Consider the following 17,522-nt stretch of genomic DNA (forward strand, 5'->3'; position numbering starts at 1 on the left):
TCGCCTTGTTGTGCGCCCACCTTTGCGAGAGAGTCTGCCTTCTCATTGCCTGGGATTGAGCAATGTGAGGGGACCCATACAAAGGTAATCATATATGATCTTTCGACCAGCAAACTCATCTGCTCCCTTACCTTTGAAAGGAAATAAGATGAGTGCCTACCTTGTTTCATCGACCGAATAGCCTCAATCGAACTGAGACTATCCGAGAAGATGAAGTAATGGTCTATGGGCATATCGGAAATCATCCCCAATGCGAAGTTAATTGCTGCTAGCTCAGCAACATAAACGGAACAAGGTTCCTGAAGTTTCCGAAAGGCGGTTGAGTATTCATTGAAGACGCCGAAGCCAGTGGATCCATCAATGCGTGATCCATCAGTGAAAAATCTTCTATTGCAATTGACTTGTTGGTACTTTTCAGCAAAAATGTGGGGAATTGAGATAGGTCGAAGTTGATCTGGAACTCCTTGAATAGCCTGTTTCATGGAGAGATCGTAGTCAATGGGGGAACTGTAGTTAGTAAAGCATACACGAGAGGGGGTATAGCAAGGAAGGCTAATATCCGATGACATATAATTAAGATAGATTCGCACGAATCTAGACTGGATGCTCAATTCGAGCATTTCTTCGAAGTTTTCAATCACAAGGTTGTTACTGACACTACATTTAATCAATATTCTTAATGAGAGCTCCCAGAATCGGTTCTGCAGGGGTTTTACGCCCGCTAGGACCTCTAGGCTCATATTGTGTGTTGAATGCATACAGCCAAGGGCAATACGTAAACAACGATATTGAATACGTTCCAATTTGATTAGGTGGCTTTTTCTTGCCGAGTGGAAGCAAAAAGAGCCGTACTCAAGAACTGAAAGAATAGTCGTTTTATATAGTTTAATGAGGTCTTCCGGGTGAGCACCCCACCATGTCCCGGAAATTGATCGTAGAAAGTTGATCCTTTGTTGACACTTTTGTTTCAAATACGTAATGTGGGTACCCCAAGTGCATTTTGAATCAAACCAGACTCCAAGGTATTTGAAGGTTAAAGATTGGGTAATGTCTCTGCCCAAAATATTTAGACGCAGTTGGGCTGGAAACCGCTTTCTTGTAAACACTACCAATTCAGTTTTTTGCGGTGAAAACTCGATCCCTAAATTTCTTGCCCAGAGAGACAGATTATTTAGGGAATTTTGCAATGGTCTTTGCAAGATTTCTGCACGTGGACCTCTCGTGGAAACCACGGCATCGTCTGCAAGCTGTCTAAGCGTGCATAGATTATCTAAGCAGTTATCAATATCTTTGACATAGAAATTATAAAGCAAGGGACTTAAACATGAACCTTGGGGTAAGCCCATGTAGCTAATTCTAGAAGTTGTCAGTTGACCTAGTTTGAAGGTCATTTGTTTTTCTGACAGCAAATTATACAAGAAATTATTCAAAATACCGGGTAATCCACTACTGTGCAAATTGTCTGACAGTATGTATATGGAAACCGAATCAAATGCGCCCTTAATATCCAAAAAGACTGAAGCCAATTGCTCCTTGTGCGCAAAGGCCAGTTGAATATCAGATGAAAGCATCGCTAGACAATCGTTTGTTCCTTTACTCTTCCGGAAACCAAATTGCGTATTTGAAAGTAGATTGTTTGATTCAACCCAATGGTCAAGTCTTAATAGGATCATTTTTTTCTAATAATTTCCTCAGGCATGATAACATAGAGATCGGACGGTAAGAATTGTGATCAGACGCTGGTTTCCCAGGCTTTTGAATAGCTATTACTTTAACCTGTCTCCATGCTGGTGGAACTATATTGAATTCCATAAATGAATTATATAGGTTAAGTAATCGTCTTTTAGCGATATCGGGGAGGTTTTTTAGAAGGTCAAATTTGATCATATCGCTTCCCGGAGCAGAGTTATTTGATGAAAGAAGTGCCATTGAAAATTCCAGCATTGTGAATGGTTCATCCAGAGAACCGTTACTTCGGGCTGTATCCCGTAAAGTTGGTTGTGCTGGAACAGAATCTGGACAAACCTTTTTAGCGAAGTCGAATATCCATTGGGAGGAGTATTCTTCACTCTCATTGGAAGATGAGCGGTTTCGCATATAGCGAGCCTTTTTCCAAAGCGTTGTTATCGAGGTTTCTCTAGAAAGTCCCTCGATAAAAGTACGCCAGTAATTTCGTTTCTTTGCTTTTAGTAAGTTTTTAAGCTTTTTTTCAAGCTTTAGATACTTTTCAAAAAGCTCAGATCTTTCATGTCTACGATAATCTTTAAAGGCATCGGATTTCTCAAGATACAACTTTGTGCATTCGTCATCCCATCCAGGGGTGGCGGGTCTTCTTTTGAGCGATGCACTTGGAACACGTCGTTTCTGAGCTTCTAATGCGCTTTTGAAGATTAGCTCGGTAAAGAAACGATACTCTTCCAGTGGTGGTAGAGGATCGGTAGAATCAATACCAAGAGTTACCGCCGATACAAATTTTTGCCAATCAATGTTCCTCGTGAGGTCAAAAGGTACTTGAATTGACTGATCTGTTTTTAGACGACCACTTTTGATTGAAATAATAATTGGCAAGTGATCACTACCATGGGGATCATTGATAACCTTCCACAGACAATCTAATGATAGTGAGTTAGAGCACAAAGAAATGTCAAGACGGCTCTCTCGAGCAGGAGGGTTTGCTATACGTGTTGCTTCACCAGTGTTCAAGATAGTCAAGTTGAAATCGTCACACAAATCATAGAAAATACCCGCTCTATTGTCATCGTATGATTCGCCCCAACCAGTACCGTGTGAGTTCATATCGCCCAGTATTAGAACTGGAGATGGAAGGATATTAACTGAACTCCAAAGCTGACAGCGGTTTATGGAAGTCCTTGGAGGGACATATACAGAAGCTATGCAAAGATCTTTGTTCTTCACATTTATTTGGCAAGCGACAATTTCAATGCCTGAGATTATTGGGATTGAGATTTTATAGAAGGGGTAGCACTTTTTGATCCCCAAAAGTACGCCACCATATGAATCATCTCGGTCCAGGCGGATAATGTTAAAATCGTGGAAGTTTAGTTCATCTTCAGAAGAAAGCCAAGTTTCACAGAGTGCAAATATATCACAATCAGAATTGTGAATCAAATACTTGAACGAGTCTAATTTAGGTATTAAACTACGACAGTTCCATTGTAATAAAGTGATCATATCTTGATCCTCACTCGACGAATTATCCATCGAAAGATATGAATTCACCAATGAGGGGTCATGATGCAGTCAATTGCTTGAAGTAGTTTCCGACTATAGGAACAAGCAGGTCAATAAGCCCTCGAAGTGGCGATTCGTCGGGAAAGCCGAGGGCATTCAAAATATTATCCACAATGTCCTTAAATTTAATCTTTCCTCGCTTGGACGGGAGAGTTTTCTTTGAATTGCGAGTAGACGTGGTGTTTATTTTTGGTAACCTCTTACGATTACCTTTATTAGGTAGCGGCGGGGTGGAGAAGCTGCAGCAAGGATCAGATGGAGCAGCAATTACCGATTTGTTCGGGTTTTTCAATGAATCCCCGCTACCTTCAGATTTTTGCATGCTTTTGAGAGTGGTTTTATTTTTTTTCCGGCGCACTCCCGGGGAGCTAGTCGGCTTCCTTTTACCGGGGGCGTGTACCTCCGGAGACTCACTCTCATCTGCTATGTCAGAGTCCAGTTCATCGGAAGACAAAATCTCAAAAGTGTTTTCATTTTGAGCGGCTGATGCCAACGAAGCAGAGGATCCATTTTGCAACTTAACCATTTCTGCAAACGTCAGCTTGGAGCGTTCTTTTATTGAACGCTTCACATTGTTGGTACGCTTCTTGTACGCGGGGCAGTCCTGCAAAGCATGAAGAGGTTCTTTGCCACAGTAAGCACATTTAGTTGCTTCCTGTTGGCAAACACCCTCCATGTGGTCTTGGCTACATTTGTCACAACGGGGCTTGTTGTCACAAAAAGCAGCTGTGTGTCCCAACTTTTTGCAGTTGGTACAATTATATACCCTTGGTACAAAAAGTCGCACCGGGAAAAAAACATTTTCAATTTCTAAGAACTTTGGGAGAACCGTTCCAGCGAAAGACACCTGTAGTGAGCCTGAAGGGGAGTAAGTCTTTTGCCCATCTACCGTGGTCGCTGAATACAATATCCTGCAACCCAGAACGTCCACGGTAGATGTAGCAGCATTTTGAAGGCGCCCCATACCTTCCATGACGTCATCACACGTCAGGCTCACTGCAGAGACCACGCCGTCTATCTCCACATCTCGAGATGGGATGTAGACGTAATACTCTTTGTTATAAGCCTCGTCGTCAGCAATATCATTTGCGATATTATATGTAGGCGCAGTTATACGCAGTTTGTTCCGATTGACCTGATGAAATTCGGTCCCCGGGAAACGACGCGTCAATATTCTTTTAATCCCTAAGAAGTTAAGGGCTTTCTCTTTCTGCCGAAAATAGACAACCCAAGGCGATGCAGAGGACGCCTGATAATGGCGCTTTCTAAGTTTATCATTGGGAGGCTTACTGCCCCCCTTTGAACCATCCATTAGAAATTAAAAATTGTCGTCAAAAAGTAATTATTATTTTACTTTTTTTTTATTAACGAACCACCCTATGTGGAACGATTCTACTGGGGGAGAGACAGACGATCCACAAGCAAACAGTCAGAGGAATTGGAATACAAAAACAGATACGTGCTACTATTTGCCCTTACCGTTTCTATACTGCTATACTGTTGCTACTCTGCCACAATAGATGCCGGTCGTACACACCGTCCGTGCGGCGGCTCACTGCTTTCTGCTGGTTATTGTTTCCAGTCGTACACACCGTCCGTGTGGTTGTCGTTTGCCGATGTGTATTACACGGCTCTTGCTGCTGACTATGGCTCCGATAAAATCAGTTTGATATCTTCGAGCGGGTTAAAGATGGACAGTCCGATCGTAGGCTTCGCCAGGATCGGCTGCTTCCTTATGTAATGCGCGAGTCACCTGAGGCACAAAAACTGCTTTCAGAAAAAAAAAAACTTTTCGAGGTGAAAACACTTTTAAAGCTATGCCATGTGACGAGACAACAGGCCTTGATGTTGCTCATTCGCAAGCAGAACGAGGAATGATGAAAACATCTTGTTTTACTCCTATTGTATTGCTGTTTGAGAAGAAAGGTAGAGAACTGCTCAAACAGAAAACATCAAATAAATCCATGATTTCGGCGTTAGCAGGTAAATTATACGTTTGGTACGATACATTAGTTCAAATGCTACCCAACGAAGTCAATAAGAACGCATAATATGAATGTTTGCACCCAATATTCTCAAAAACAAATGCAGCGCCTCCAACCGAATTAAACTTTATCTTCATCCGATAGGCCGAAGTGAATTCATTGGCGTTTCAATGCGTTAGGCCGAATTTAGAATCCGTGGGCCAAGTTTGGCATCAAGAAGCAGTGTTAGACTTTTAACAATATCCCAACAATTTTTTCTCTTTAACAAATCTTACCGTACGTACGGGAAGGAAAATAAATTTGGAAGCCATCAGTAATAATAACATTCCGTTTGGTGCTAATCTACGCTAGATTAATGATGATGATGATGGTCCCACCTCTTACCCCTACAAAGGATTGAGCTGGACGATTTAACTTTAAGATAATTAAGTATGTCATTTTTACCAGGTTAGCAAACAAAATCGATATATAACCAGTACAGATATACATTCCTTCTAGAGTTTACAGGTGCTTCACAGCGATATAAATGTGGAAAAGCTCAGGCGTCCACCTCTTAGCAGGCCTTTTTGTCCACCTAAAATATTCATAAGTATTACAAGCAATCAAAAGTTAATGAACAATCAACAAAGCATCCTATTACTTAGAAACCCCGCAATCTGATGCTATCATAATTTTCAGCAATGTCAGGAATGCTCACGAACCCCTAACATTTGCCAGAAAACTTACTACTAACTCAAGGTATCTTCCAAATAAGCTTCAAAATTTGCTTTTTTTTATCAAATGTTAAATTAAGTCCTCTAAATCCGTAATACGCGCGTGAGGCTCCATGAAATCAAATATTAAAAATCCATCATCACCATCGTGGCGAACAGAAATAGTTTTTGCAGTGCTACAATAATTATTTAAAAAAGTCGTTATGATATGATTATAGATAGCTATCTATATAAAATAATCCGTTAGAGATAACTTCGTCAAGATACATAGTTTATGAATTCATAAAAAATCACTGGATAACTATTCAAAAGACAGTTTTAACGTATGAAATGCAGTGTCTTTTAAATTCTGTAAGTGTTGCTGAACGTTTGATATGTTTAGGCATCGAATTGAAAACATTTATTCCCTTATAATATAATGAATTTTGTGAAACACAAGTCAAGAAATGCGGTGCTCTTATTTCAACCGCGTTTCTAGTATTATATCTATGAAAGTCACTTCCTCTTTCAATTCGATCACACAAATATCGAGGCAGTAAACCGTTAACTGCTTAAAAAATGAACACCATAGTAAAATATACAATTCTTTGCTTCACCGACAACCATTGTAAGGCATCTAGCATCAAAGTTGAGGAAGTGAATCTATAACATCTCAAAATCAAACGCATTATTTTATTCTGCTAGCGCTGTAATCTCGATATTTTTGTTGCATTGGCATGAAATAAAATGGAAGGGCAAAAGTCAAGATGAGGAGAGATGATTGATTTGAATAGCTGTATTTTGCTGGCAGTAGTTAAATCGTCGACAGTCGACATAGAATTCCATACTTTTTGGCAATTTTCTTGATGACATTGTCAATGTGAGAGTTGAACTTAAGTGTGTCATCAATAATCACGTCAAGATATTGAATATCCCGAACGCGATCAATAGTCTCATCATCAATTACAACAGAGACGTTCTCATTTACTCGATTCCGCGAAAGTACCATAAATTTAGTTTTACTTGTATTCAATTTCAACTGCTTACATATACTTCAACCATCTACTTAGAGAACGCAAATCTTCTTTCAAGTGTAAAACGGGATCATCTAGATCCTTAGCTGCAATGAATAACACATTATCATTAATTTATATAATAAATAACAGGGGCCCTAATACACTTCCCTGGGGCACTCCAAGGTTATTCCCCATGGGACTGGAAACAGAATCATTAAAAACAGTCCATTGAGTTCTGTCAGACAAATAGCTTTCAAACCATTTATATGCAGTACTCGTAATTCCAAAGCGCTTGATTGATCTTAACAAAAAGGGCCTAGAAATTGTTTCAAAAGCGCGTTCAAGATCCAAAAAAAAAACAGCAAAAATCGTATCTTTACACTCCAAGTTATTTTTTCACTTCGCCAATTCCAAATTCAACGCGGATTCACAAGAATGACCTTCCCGATATCCCGATTGTTCTGGTATCAACAAACTATTACTATTTAAATATTCCAACAGCTGGCCTTTAACAACAAGTTCTAAAATTTTCTCTAAAGTGTGCAACATTTTTTTTTCCTTTGGTTTGTTTTTTTCCGTCGATCTTGTTTTCCGAGCTGAGCACCAATGCTACCGACGTGCCAAGGAAGGCAGCTCCCACACCTGGACCCTACCTATCGACCCATCAACTCATGAACCGGGGACCAACGGCTTTACTTCCCATCCGAAGGAAGGCGTGATCAGAGATGTTATGCCTTAGAACATCCCGGCGGCGCCGACTGGTATTGAACCCAGGCCTGCTGGGGTGAGAGGTAATCACGCTTACCACTACACCACCGGCGCCGTTGAGTGTGCAACATGTTGATGGGACGAAACTCTTCGGCTTTAATCGTTCCAGCAACTTTTTGAATAGGGACCACTAAGGATTCCTCCAGCCGATTTTCCTAATAAAGAATAAATAACTCTAAGTTCATCCAGTGTAATTGGGTGAAAAACTTCACATCTACAACTACTATTAACTGCTGACGAAATAAAACAGCCAGTTTTATTTCGTCCGGTTCATCGACCAATTCAATGGATTGATTAATCAATGAAACACTGTCTACAAAAGTATCATTAAACTTAGCTGCAAGTACTTGTTCTGACTGTTCTAACGTGCCATTAAAAGTTATGGACCGTGGTTTTCAATTACTAGGTTTCAATAAAGATTTAAAAAATGTCCATAACTCTTTGCTGTTGTTTTGCTGCTGATCAATCTTCATTTGAACATATTCACAACGAGCTTTCTTTATCGATTGTGAATACTTATTACGCGCGATTGTGTACCTATTCCAATGATTGTCATTATATGATCTGCAAAACTTTTTGTACCATTTGTCCCTTTTCCGTTTAAGACGCAAAAGATCCAAATTGTACCAGCTCTTCGAGTTCTTCAAACAAACAAACTTTTGCTACCAGTTGATTGGTACACGTTTTCAAAGCGTTATTAAGAACAGCTGTAGATTCATCTAGGCTACCGGCCGCGAATGGAAAATCCACGCTCCTCTCAACAAGATTCGCAACAGCTTGCTTCGAATATTTCCTCCAGCACTTCAATTTTACAAAAATATCGTCATAGTTAACATGGTCTAAGACATTAATCACTAAGGTCTCATGATCGGTTATTTTCAAATCAGTATCCGTAACTGAACAAATGGAATCAAAATTGGAATAAACGTGGTTCTACTGTGCCTGAAAAAACGCGTATATTCATTTACCGTTTGCTTTAAATAAAAAAACTCAGAGTTGGTTGGAAATGCTAACATGAAGCTTTAGTGTGATAATTTATTAGCTAGAGAATGATCTTTTTTACAAGAGAGTAGGTGGATAGTTCCGTTAGAGTACGGCAGTATGAAAATTGAATAGAAGTTGAAAATGAGCGAAGGGCCATTAATGCGACAGTTTTTCAAGATAGACGCACATTTTTGCCTAACCCGTACGATGTACGCGGGGACTTGAAGTATGTCTCCAAGTCCACAGGCAAAAATGTGCGTCCCTCTTGTTGCTCATAAACTGACTGCGACTGTGGAATAGTTCTAGCGACGTTTTCATCACTACCTAAAGCCCCACGTTGCGAGAGCATTTCCAGTCGATGGTGTGTTATAATGCAGTTCTTCTTTACCCAACTATTGTGTTGCTCCTCTCGTCATGACCAACGTGATCATCTCAGAGAGAAAGCAGTAGGGTGGTTGTTGCGTGCTGTACCATCATCAGCATTGTTGACGGCTACTCCCGCCTTGAGTTGTTACAAAACTCAGCTAAACGCTTCAAATGATTGGAATTATGGTTATCACGTCAATTTATTTTAAGATCACCAGCCAATATATTTAATTTACTAGAATCAATGAATGTCTCGAGCCAGTTCTCTAAAACTTCAACAAAACGCTGGTCACTAAAACTGGGAGAATGATTCAAAACACCATAATTACCCATCTTCATGCCACGTACAACTGTAATGCCCAAGAACCAGTTGCCATCAATAACTTCGTTGGTACGAAGGTTGAATTTAACTGATCCTTTGACATAAATAGCAACACTGCCAGTGTGTCTAGAATGTGATAAACAAGCAGCAACAATATATCCCGGAATACTATACGGATCAAAAGCTTCAGTTTCTACAATATGAGTTTCAGATAAGAAAACTAAAAGAGGACGTTTTTCCTCAACAATCTGACGTATTGCTACGTAGTTTGTTGACAACCCCGTAATATTCAAATATAAAAAATCGAATTGATTCACATTCCTGGAACTTGGCTGCTATTTATTGAAACGCAAGCTGCTTTTCTTCTGATAAAAAAGTCTTTTATAGAGCAAACATTCCGATCTAAATGCGGCATGGTTGACTTCCAAGTTCATTTTACGTTCTTTATTTATTTTCAAACAATTAATACATTTCAATTCAGTTGATTTCAATAAGAAAGACTAAGTGCGGGTTGTGCTTAATAGGAAGGTATTTAACCCTATCTCAAATTAACGTGTGGACGTGATTTACACTGAAAAATACGAAAATTAATAGATTGTTCAAGATCCGATAGAACATTTCCATACAAGTCTCATATGAAAGGAGTTACCCTAAGCTTTGGTTTGGTGGGTGTTTCGGCGATACTGATTTTTTTTTTTAATTTAGTTTTTTTCCAGAGACGCCGTGGACTATGAAGCAGTCATTTCAGGTGGATTAGAACAGGTTTAGGTTTAGGGTGGGCGTTGGCCAGATTTGGATTTTTCAGATATAATCCTAAATAGGACCTAGCTTATTTAATACACTAGTAACCTCAACTTCTGTCACAATGTTTCATTGTGACTAATCAACACTCAATGGGTAAAATATCAAATTTGCGGTAAATTTGAAAAAAGGGAACTTGGAGTGTAGAGCGCAATGCCCACTGGACGATTCTGAAGCCTGACCAAGTGAGTGGGTTACGGGTTTATTTGATTGTACGTCATTTCCAAGTTATATATATAGATACATTCATACCATTGGCATTTTGTATTTGAAATAAGACAGATACAGGATGCAGAGGGCCCACTTAGGAGGAGCGTAACCCATGTTATGGCTTCCATTTATTAAATAGTTCAGATAGGCTGGAAATGATAGGTTCATGGTGAGAAAATGTACCATATGGTGCCCGTTCACTGATCAAAATTAGATTCAAATCGTCAGGCCCTGCCCTGGAATAAGGGGATTGACGATGATTTGTCAAGTTTCATTTTGCATTTGCATATAATTGTAAGTTTAGGTTTGCTTTTGTAATTGTAAGATAGATAGTTTGCCTCAATTGAAACATTGAGTTGTATAAACTTGGCGAATCATACCTCTAAAATAGTAGTAGTTACAGTGCCGCATTATCTAACAACCACTGCCTGCAACTAATGTTGGAGGGGTCGGCAGGGCTGATTACGGATCAAAACTAACATAGCTCCAACACTGAAATGATTCCGAAATTAACGCTCATTCATTGCACTTTGAGTCATAAAGTAGTTTTATTTATTTTCCTACTATTCTATCAACACACTTAGTTTTTTCTACCGAGCTTGGCTGTGCGGGTCTCGGCGGGGAGGGTTTCGCTGGGATCTCGGCGGGAGTGACATTTGATTGAGGTCTCGGATAATGGCTTTTCTAATAATCTGCCTACGTTTCTTTTCTTTGTTATCTACTTTATCCCCTTTTTATTTTTCTGCTCTTCTTTCCTCTTCTCTTCTTTTGTTTTGTTTGTTTACATATACTTAATACTAATACCTCCTTGTTTTCTCTCTAATTTGTCTACTATGTCCCACCATCACGATGAGAGATGAGCTACCGTACATGGTACTCGCTCATATACACTCCCAAAATAGTATGCCGCAAGTAAGTATACCACAGAGGCAACTAAAGATCCAGAAACAAAAACCGATAACGCTGAAGATAATGAGCTGTGGTGATTTATATGACTATTTATATAGTATTATTTATTAATACTAACCTAAACACAACGTGGGGTGACCCAAATCCAAACGATCACTAGCCAAAATAATAGACTTATCTTTTTTTCAGCAGGTGTAATTTCGTATAGTTCTGTTTCTCTCTTTTCAGCAAAACAACAACAAAAAAACCTCTATAACTCTTCTCCATTCTTTTAATCTTCTACTATCCCCTATAAATGTATCGGAAACTAGTGGGCTGTCTGTGCAAATAGAAACAGGCCTGCTAGTGGAAGAAGGTCGTTATGCTATACGGTCTAACATAGGCCTACGGCCAGGTTTCAGTAGGTACACACTCGCTTAACGGCAGATTGGTTTACAGTGGTTGACCAGGGTGTGTGCTGATAAATTACAAAATTACAATTACATCATTATTTCATACATCAGCTTGAATTACATTTTGTTTTGCTGTGCGCTACACCACCGGAGCCAGCAATGTTCAACAATCCATCGCTGCTTATGCCTTTGTTGCCGTTTGGAACCAGTTTTGCGAGGTAGGCGACGATTGTGCGTATTTCTCGTGTAACTTTTGAAAAGGGCCTATTTATAGCCTGAACAATACGGAAAGAGCAAATTGAAACATTGAACGTCGCGTGAAAGTGGAACTTAATGAAGGCCTAAGTACTTTTTCGTAGTTTTTAGTTTTCGGATTTGAAAGATCGTCGGTTACAGTGGCCTGCTTACTGAGCAGAAAAACGCGGTCCCAGGTCCTTACATATCAAAGAGATTTATGGTAAAATCGCTTGTGTATCGTGTATTTTGCGAAATGGATACACAAATTTGAGCAACGGTATTATGTGATATGAGGGGCTCGGTGGCCTTAAAGCAACCGTTTTTGCTTACTGAGCAGAACATCATGAGTCTAATCTCAGGCCCATCCACATTCAAGATTCGTCAATCGTTTTATTTGTTAATATGACAACATGGCAATAACAGCAATTCGGTGATTAAAAAGGTGCTCGTCTGCCTAGTGGCAAACGTTTTTGCTTACTGAGCAGAAGACCGTGGGTTTAGTCCCAAGCTCCTTCGCGTTATATGATCGTTAGGACATCAATTCAGCTTATCGTTTACCAAAACGAACCCTGCTGCAAACCCAACCCTCTTATCCAACATCCCAGTGATTCCTCGTGGAAGTGCAGAGGTGTTCTCGGCTTCCATCAAAGCGAGTGTCACGTCAACACAATCCTTCCCATTCCTTTCTTGACCTGTGTTCGGGGGCGGCCGGTGCTGGTATTGCCTAATTTAAGATCACCAGTTTTTACACATTGAGGATGATTGCTAGTCCCAAGCATCGTCTATTGGTTCTCTGTGTAATTACAGCTGATCTGGCAATAACAGAGTAGCAACCGTGGGCGGTCAATCAAGCTCAAGCTCAAGCTCAAGCTCAGAGACACCGTGGACTATGAAGCAGATATAAAATAAGATGGGCCAATTCTGTATTCATAAAAACCAGCACCTTGGTGCAGGATAAAAAAAAAGTTAAGTTGTATATGTAAAAGATTAGTAATACGATCCCTCAAAATTTCATTGAAGTATTATTAAATCTTCCTCTTGAATATCGAAGCTATGAGGAAATTGAAAACTAGTTTTGGCAGAAGAATTATGAGAAAATGTTGATTTTTAATCCAAAGTCCAATCCATCTCGTTTTTCCTGCATTTATTCATCAAAATGCTTTTCTCAAGAGCAATGAAACTAACCAACCTCAATAGCCACATACCATCTGCCCTAGAATCGCTTGATTAGATCTCCCGGACACGAGCAAAGCCCAGATGCTGATGACACGTTCAACAGATAATCACTGACCTGCAGCTTCTTTATTGGTGGTAATGATACGAAACGCTTCAAAGGAAACAACAAGGAGATCCCTATTCGAGATCCATTAATCATCATCGCCCTGTATACTCATATCAGGGTTCCGTACACGTTTCAAGTTACTTTTCCCACTTCATCCTGTCCCCGCAGCAACATGTACATACGATCTGATAACCCATCCTCACACTCAGTAAGAAAAATAATTGGAACGATAAAATTACCTTAAACCACAAATACATTCATCTACCAGCGGCCGATGATAGAAGCTGGAGGCCGCACGCCGTTAACGCAGCCACTGCTACTGGAGATGAAACGAAGTCGATACAAGTTATCCGGTGCCGTTCCACTGAACTAATTTGATCCATAGCTGATGAAGAGAACGGTAGAGGTGGCTCCTGTCATGGCGATTATTATTGTCATCAACACCAGCAATTTGGAATTCCGCACGTTTTTGCTAAGCTCCAGGCCAGCTGCCCCTGCCGTCGATGGTCGGACTCAAAATATCCTCCTGCTGCTGGCGAGCGGCCAACGGAAATTAATTCTTAATCCTTTACTCGCTCTCCTAAGGTGCTGCGTTCTTCTGGTGCGGCTGCCACTTTTCTGATATTTTTTCCTCTCTATTTGGTATCTTCCCCCGTGCTTCCCACAACTCGAGGGCACCCGATTGCTCCTATTTTATTAGCACATAACCTTTCTGCTCTCGTGCTCTTTGCTGCTGCTGCTGCTGCTGGTTTGCCTTCGCCACACAGACAAATCAGCCCAATTCAAACGGAAAGGACTCGAACACGGCAGCATATACTTATTTTGTAGGACACACTCACTCACACTGTCGCAGATTTTCACACATACACTCTCACACCCCGCCGTTGTGTGCTGGGAATGGGAAAATTCTTTGAAAATTTGATAATTTTCCCTGGATCTTTTTTCTATTCGATTCTGCGGATCCTTTTCGCACTTTTCACTTTTCCCAGCAATGATCCTATCCAAGTAAAGCCAACTTTACACTGCACAACCGATTAAGTTACGTTTATAGCTCTCATCCACCGTGAAGAACTTGTACTGCTTGGAAGAATTTTTCCTCACTTCGCGAAACGTTCTGGAGGATCCCTTGCGCTTTTTTTCCTCCTTCTGCAGAGCTTCGCGAGACTTTTTTTTGGCAGCGAAATCCTAATTTTCTACCCGTCCTAGCCCGTTCTACTCGATCACGATCGATACCTTTCCGCTTCCGGTCCCGTTTGTACGAATTCTCCTCCAGATTTCGGCTACACTGGGACAGGAAAATTTTTCTTCACTACTCACTGCTGCAGGATCGACCGTTCCGAGTAAAATCAATTCTGCATTTTCCGATGTGTGCCGTGTTCCTGCTTGCTGCTGCCGTTCTGGTTTTCACTCCTCCTAGCTCTAGAGCAGCACTCGCGCTCTCTGCTGCGACTGGGATTCCTTGTCGCTGCAGGAAAAGTGTGAGAATTTTCCAACCAGCCAGTCAGCCTGCCAGCACACGTGGCCGTGAGCGCGAGTGGGACGACCATAGACGAGAGTTGGCGGAGAAATCCCACACACATACCGGTGGTCGGTCGGTGATGGCCCTACGCCACACACCGTTCGCTGTGGGGTAGGACCACTGTTGCTGCCGGGGTTGCTTGTATTATCGATGATTGGAAGGGTGCGTGGGGGAGGGAGAATGCTGTCGCTCTCTTTCTGCCAGAGCTATCGCTAGACTTGACTTGGAAGCATAACAGGGCAATTCTTTGTGTGCTGTGTGTGGACTTGACTCAAGAACAACCACGAGAGATTTGACCTCGCCACGGAAAGGTTGCCAGCGCAGGGAATTTTATGAAAGGTTAACACATTTGTGATGTCATATTTATTGATGGAGAAGTGGAATGCAGTGAAATGTTCCAAGCGAACTATGGAGATAAATTCAAATCTGTGTGAGATTTTTGAAGAACTCGAAGATAATTGTAACGTGAATTCCGAGAGATCTCTGAAGATAAACTTTAGAACGTACTGCAGAGCAATCTTGGAATGCTGAGAAAAAAAATATCAAATGAATTCCGGAGAGACTCCCAACGTTTAACTATGGAATTCTAAACTTCTATGCCTCAGAAAATCCCGGCGGCGCCGACAGGGATTAAACCCAGGTCCTTTGGGTGAAGGGCAATCATGCTTATCACTACACCACCGGTGCCGCTGGTGGTTTTGGAGTTCTGATCAAATGATATACTAGATCTACCGCGATTTGGACGACGGCCTTAGCAACGTAGCACACTTCCATTACGAAAAATTGCAGCAGTTTGTCTATTACTGAAATAAGTCCTATGGAAGTTATTACAACCGATTTGAGATTAGCGTACTATTAGGGATATAAACAAAATCATGAAATCGATATACATTAGTTAAGAAAGCAGTACCGTAAAACGGGGTAACATTGATAGTTTTTCAAAGTATATTCTAAATATTTTTAAAGCAATGCATGTTTTTCAATTGTTATTTTTTTTAAGTACTGAGGATCCTAGAGTTAATTCATGAGTAATATGTTTGACGGAAATTAAGCATTTGCACTATTTTTTTTAGTTTTGTGATCGAACATCAGTTTTTTGATTTGGGGCAACTTTGATAATGCTTGATGAATGTAGAAAGGAAAGAGGGGAAACTTAAGCAATTTCCAGAGTTGGTTGGAAATGCTAACATGAAGCTTTAGTGTGATGATTTATTAGCTAGAGAATGATCTTTAGAAGAGGGGTAGGTGGATAGTTCCGTTAGAGTACGGCAGTATGAAAATTGAATAGAAGTTGAAAATGAGCGAAGGGCCATTAATGCGACAGTTTTTTTTTTTAAGATAGACGCACATTTTTGCCTAACCCGTACGATGTACGCGGAGACTTGAAGTATGTCTCCAAGTCTACAGGCAAAAATGTGCGTCCCTCTTTTTGCTCATAAACTGACTGCGGCTGTGGAATAGTTCTAGCGACGTTTTCATCACTACCTAAAGCCCCACGTTGCGAGAGCATTTCCAGTCGATGGTGTGTTATAATGCAGTTCTTCTTTACCCAACTATTTTGTTGCTCCTCTCGTCATGACCAACGTGATCATCTCAGAGAGAAAGCAGTAGGGTGGTTGTTGCGTGCTGTACCATCATCAGCATTGTTGACGGCTACTCCCGCCTTGAGTTGTTACATTCAAAGTGTTTTTTATGTTACTTCATACGCGAAGTTAACGATTTTCAGAGTTGGTTGGAAATGCTAACATGAAGCTTTAGTGTGATGATTTATTAGCTAGAGAATGATCTTTAGAAGAGGGTAGGTGGATAGTTCCGTTCTAAAGATCATTCTCTAGCTAATAAATAATCACACTAAAGCTTCATGTTAGCATTTCCAACCAACTCTGAAAATCGTTAACTTCGTGTATGAAGTAACATAAAAACACTTTGAATGTTAAGCAATTTATTTCTTGAAATATGAAACTTTGCATGAGTATATAGTCAGAATACATCATAAGCAATAAAAAAACAACATTGAATTTGTGATGACTGTTTAGGAAAAACATTTCATAAGTAATGGTTTGAGTGTTTTTTTTTTTTCAAACAGGCGAAAAACTCGAAAATCGTGTTTTAATATGTTTGTAATATATATGTAACATGTACTATATAAAAACTGCAAACGATATCAACGGAAATTCTCTTAGCTACAATATGGAACCAAAGTGTCTAATTCGGAAAAGCGCAGAGAGTAAATTTAATCATTATATTTTACTATCAAAGTTACCCGCATTATTAAAGATACCCCGTTTTACGGCATTCTAGAAGCATACACAACCTACCCAGTAACCACAGCGCTAAAGTTTTGGCAGTGGAAGAGGTAGCACGTAGTCGAGTTCTATTTTAAAAACGTAGCACAGAACTATGGGTTCTTAACTCATCAATTACGATCGATTTACATGAATAAGATATATTTTAAGATCTCTACTAGGTGGAGTGAAAAGTAACCTCATTGACCGCCAGAATGCACTGCTACCGCAAAAAAGGTTATGGTGCCTTGTGGTCCGTTCATATTTAGGCAGACATGCCAAATTACAGTGCGTCGCTATTAGACGTTGGTCTCGAGTTGATTCTGTCGGTGAGATGCTGGCGCAGACTGCACTGGCGAACTAAAGCCATTGTGTCGCGAGCGATTGGTGATGTAAAGTGGACGAAGTCCATTTTTTTTCTCTGCTGAGATCCCTCTAGTTGGAGCAGTTAGTGTGTATTTCGGGGTTTTTTAGGGTTTCCGCTGCTGTGTGAGGAAGGAAA

General features: G+C 40.4%; 1 protein-coding gene across 9 annotated transcripts in view; it reads right to left on the bottom strand.

The window, feature by feature from the left end:
* The window catches only part of LOC135712402 (voltage-dependent calcium channel type A subunit alpha-1-like), a 160,820-nt gene extending 146,221 nt beyond the window's left edge, over positions 1-14,599 (bottom strand). For all 9 annotated transcript variants that reach the window (XM_065235394.1, XM_065235393.1, XM_065235395.1 and 6 more), the window contains exon 1: positions 13,456-14,599. The gene's annotated coding sequence lies outside the window, so the exon portion shown is untranslated. The remainder of the gene's footprint in view (positions 1-13,455) is intronic.
* Between the last annotated feature and the right edge of the window lie 2,923 nt (positions 14,600-17,522).

Source organism: Ochlerotatus camptorhynchus, unplaced genomic scaffold, assembly GCF_037179485.1.
Source record: "Ochlerotatus camptorhynchus isolate MF236.1 unplaced genomic scaffold, CSIRO-AGI_Acam_v1.1 ptg000478l, whole genome shotgun sequence".
Taxonomy (NCBI): domain Eukaryota; kingdom Metazoa; phylum Arthropoda; class Insecta; order Diptera; family Culicidae; genus Ochlerotatus; species Ochlerotatus camptorhynchus.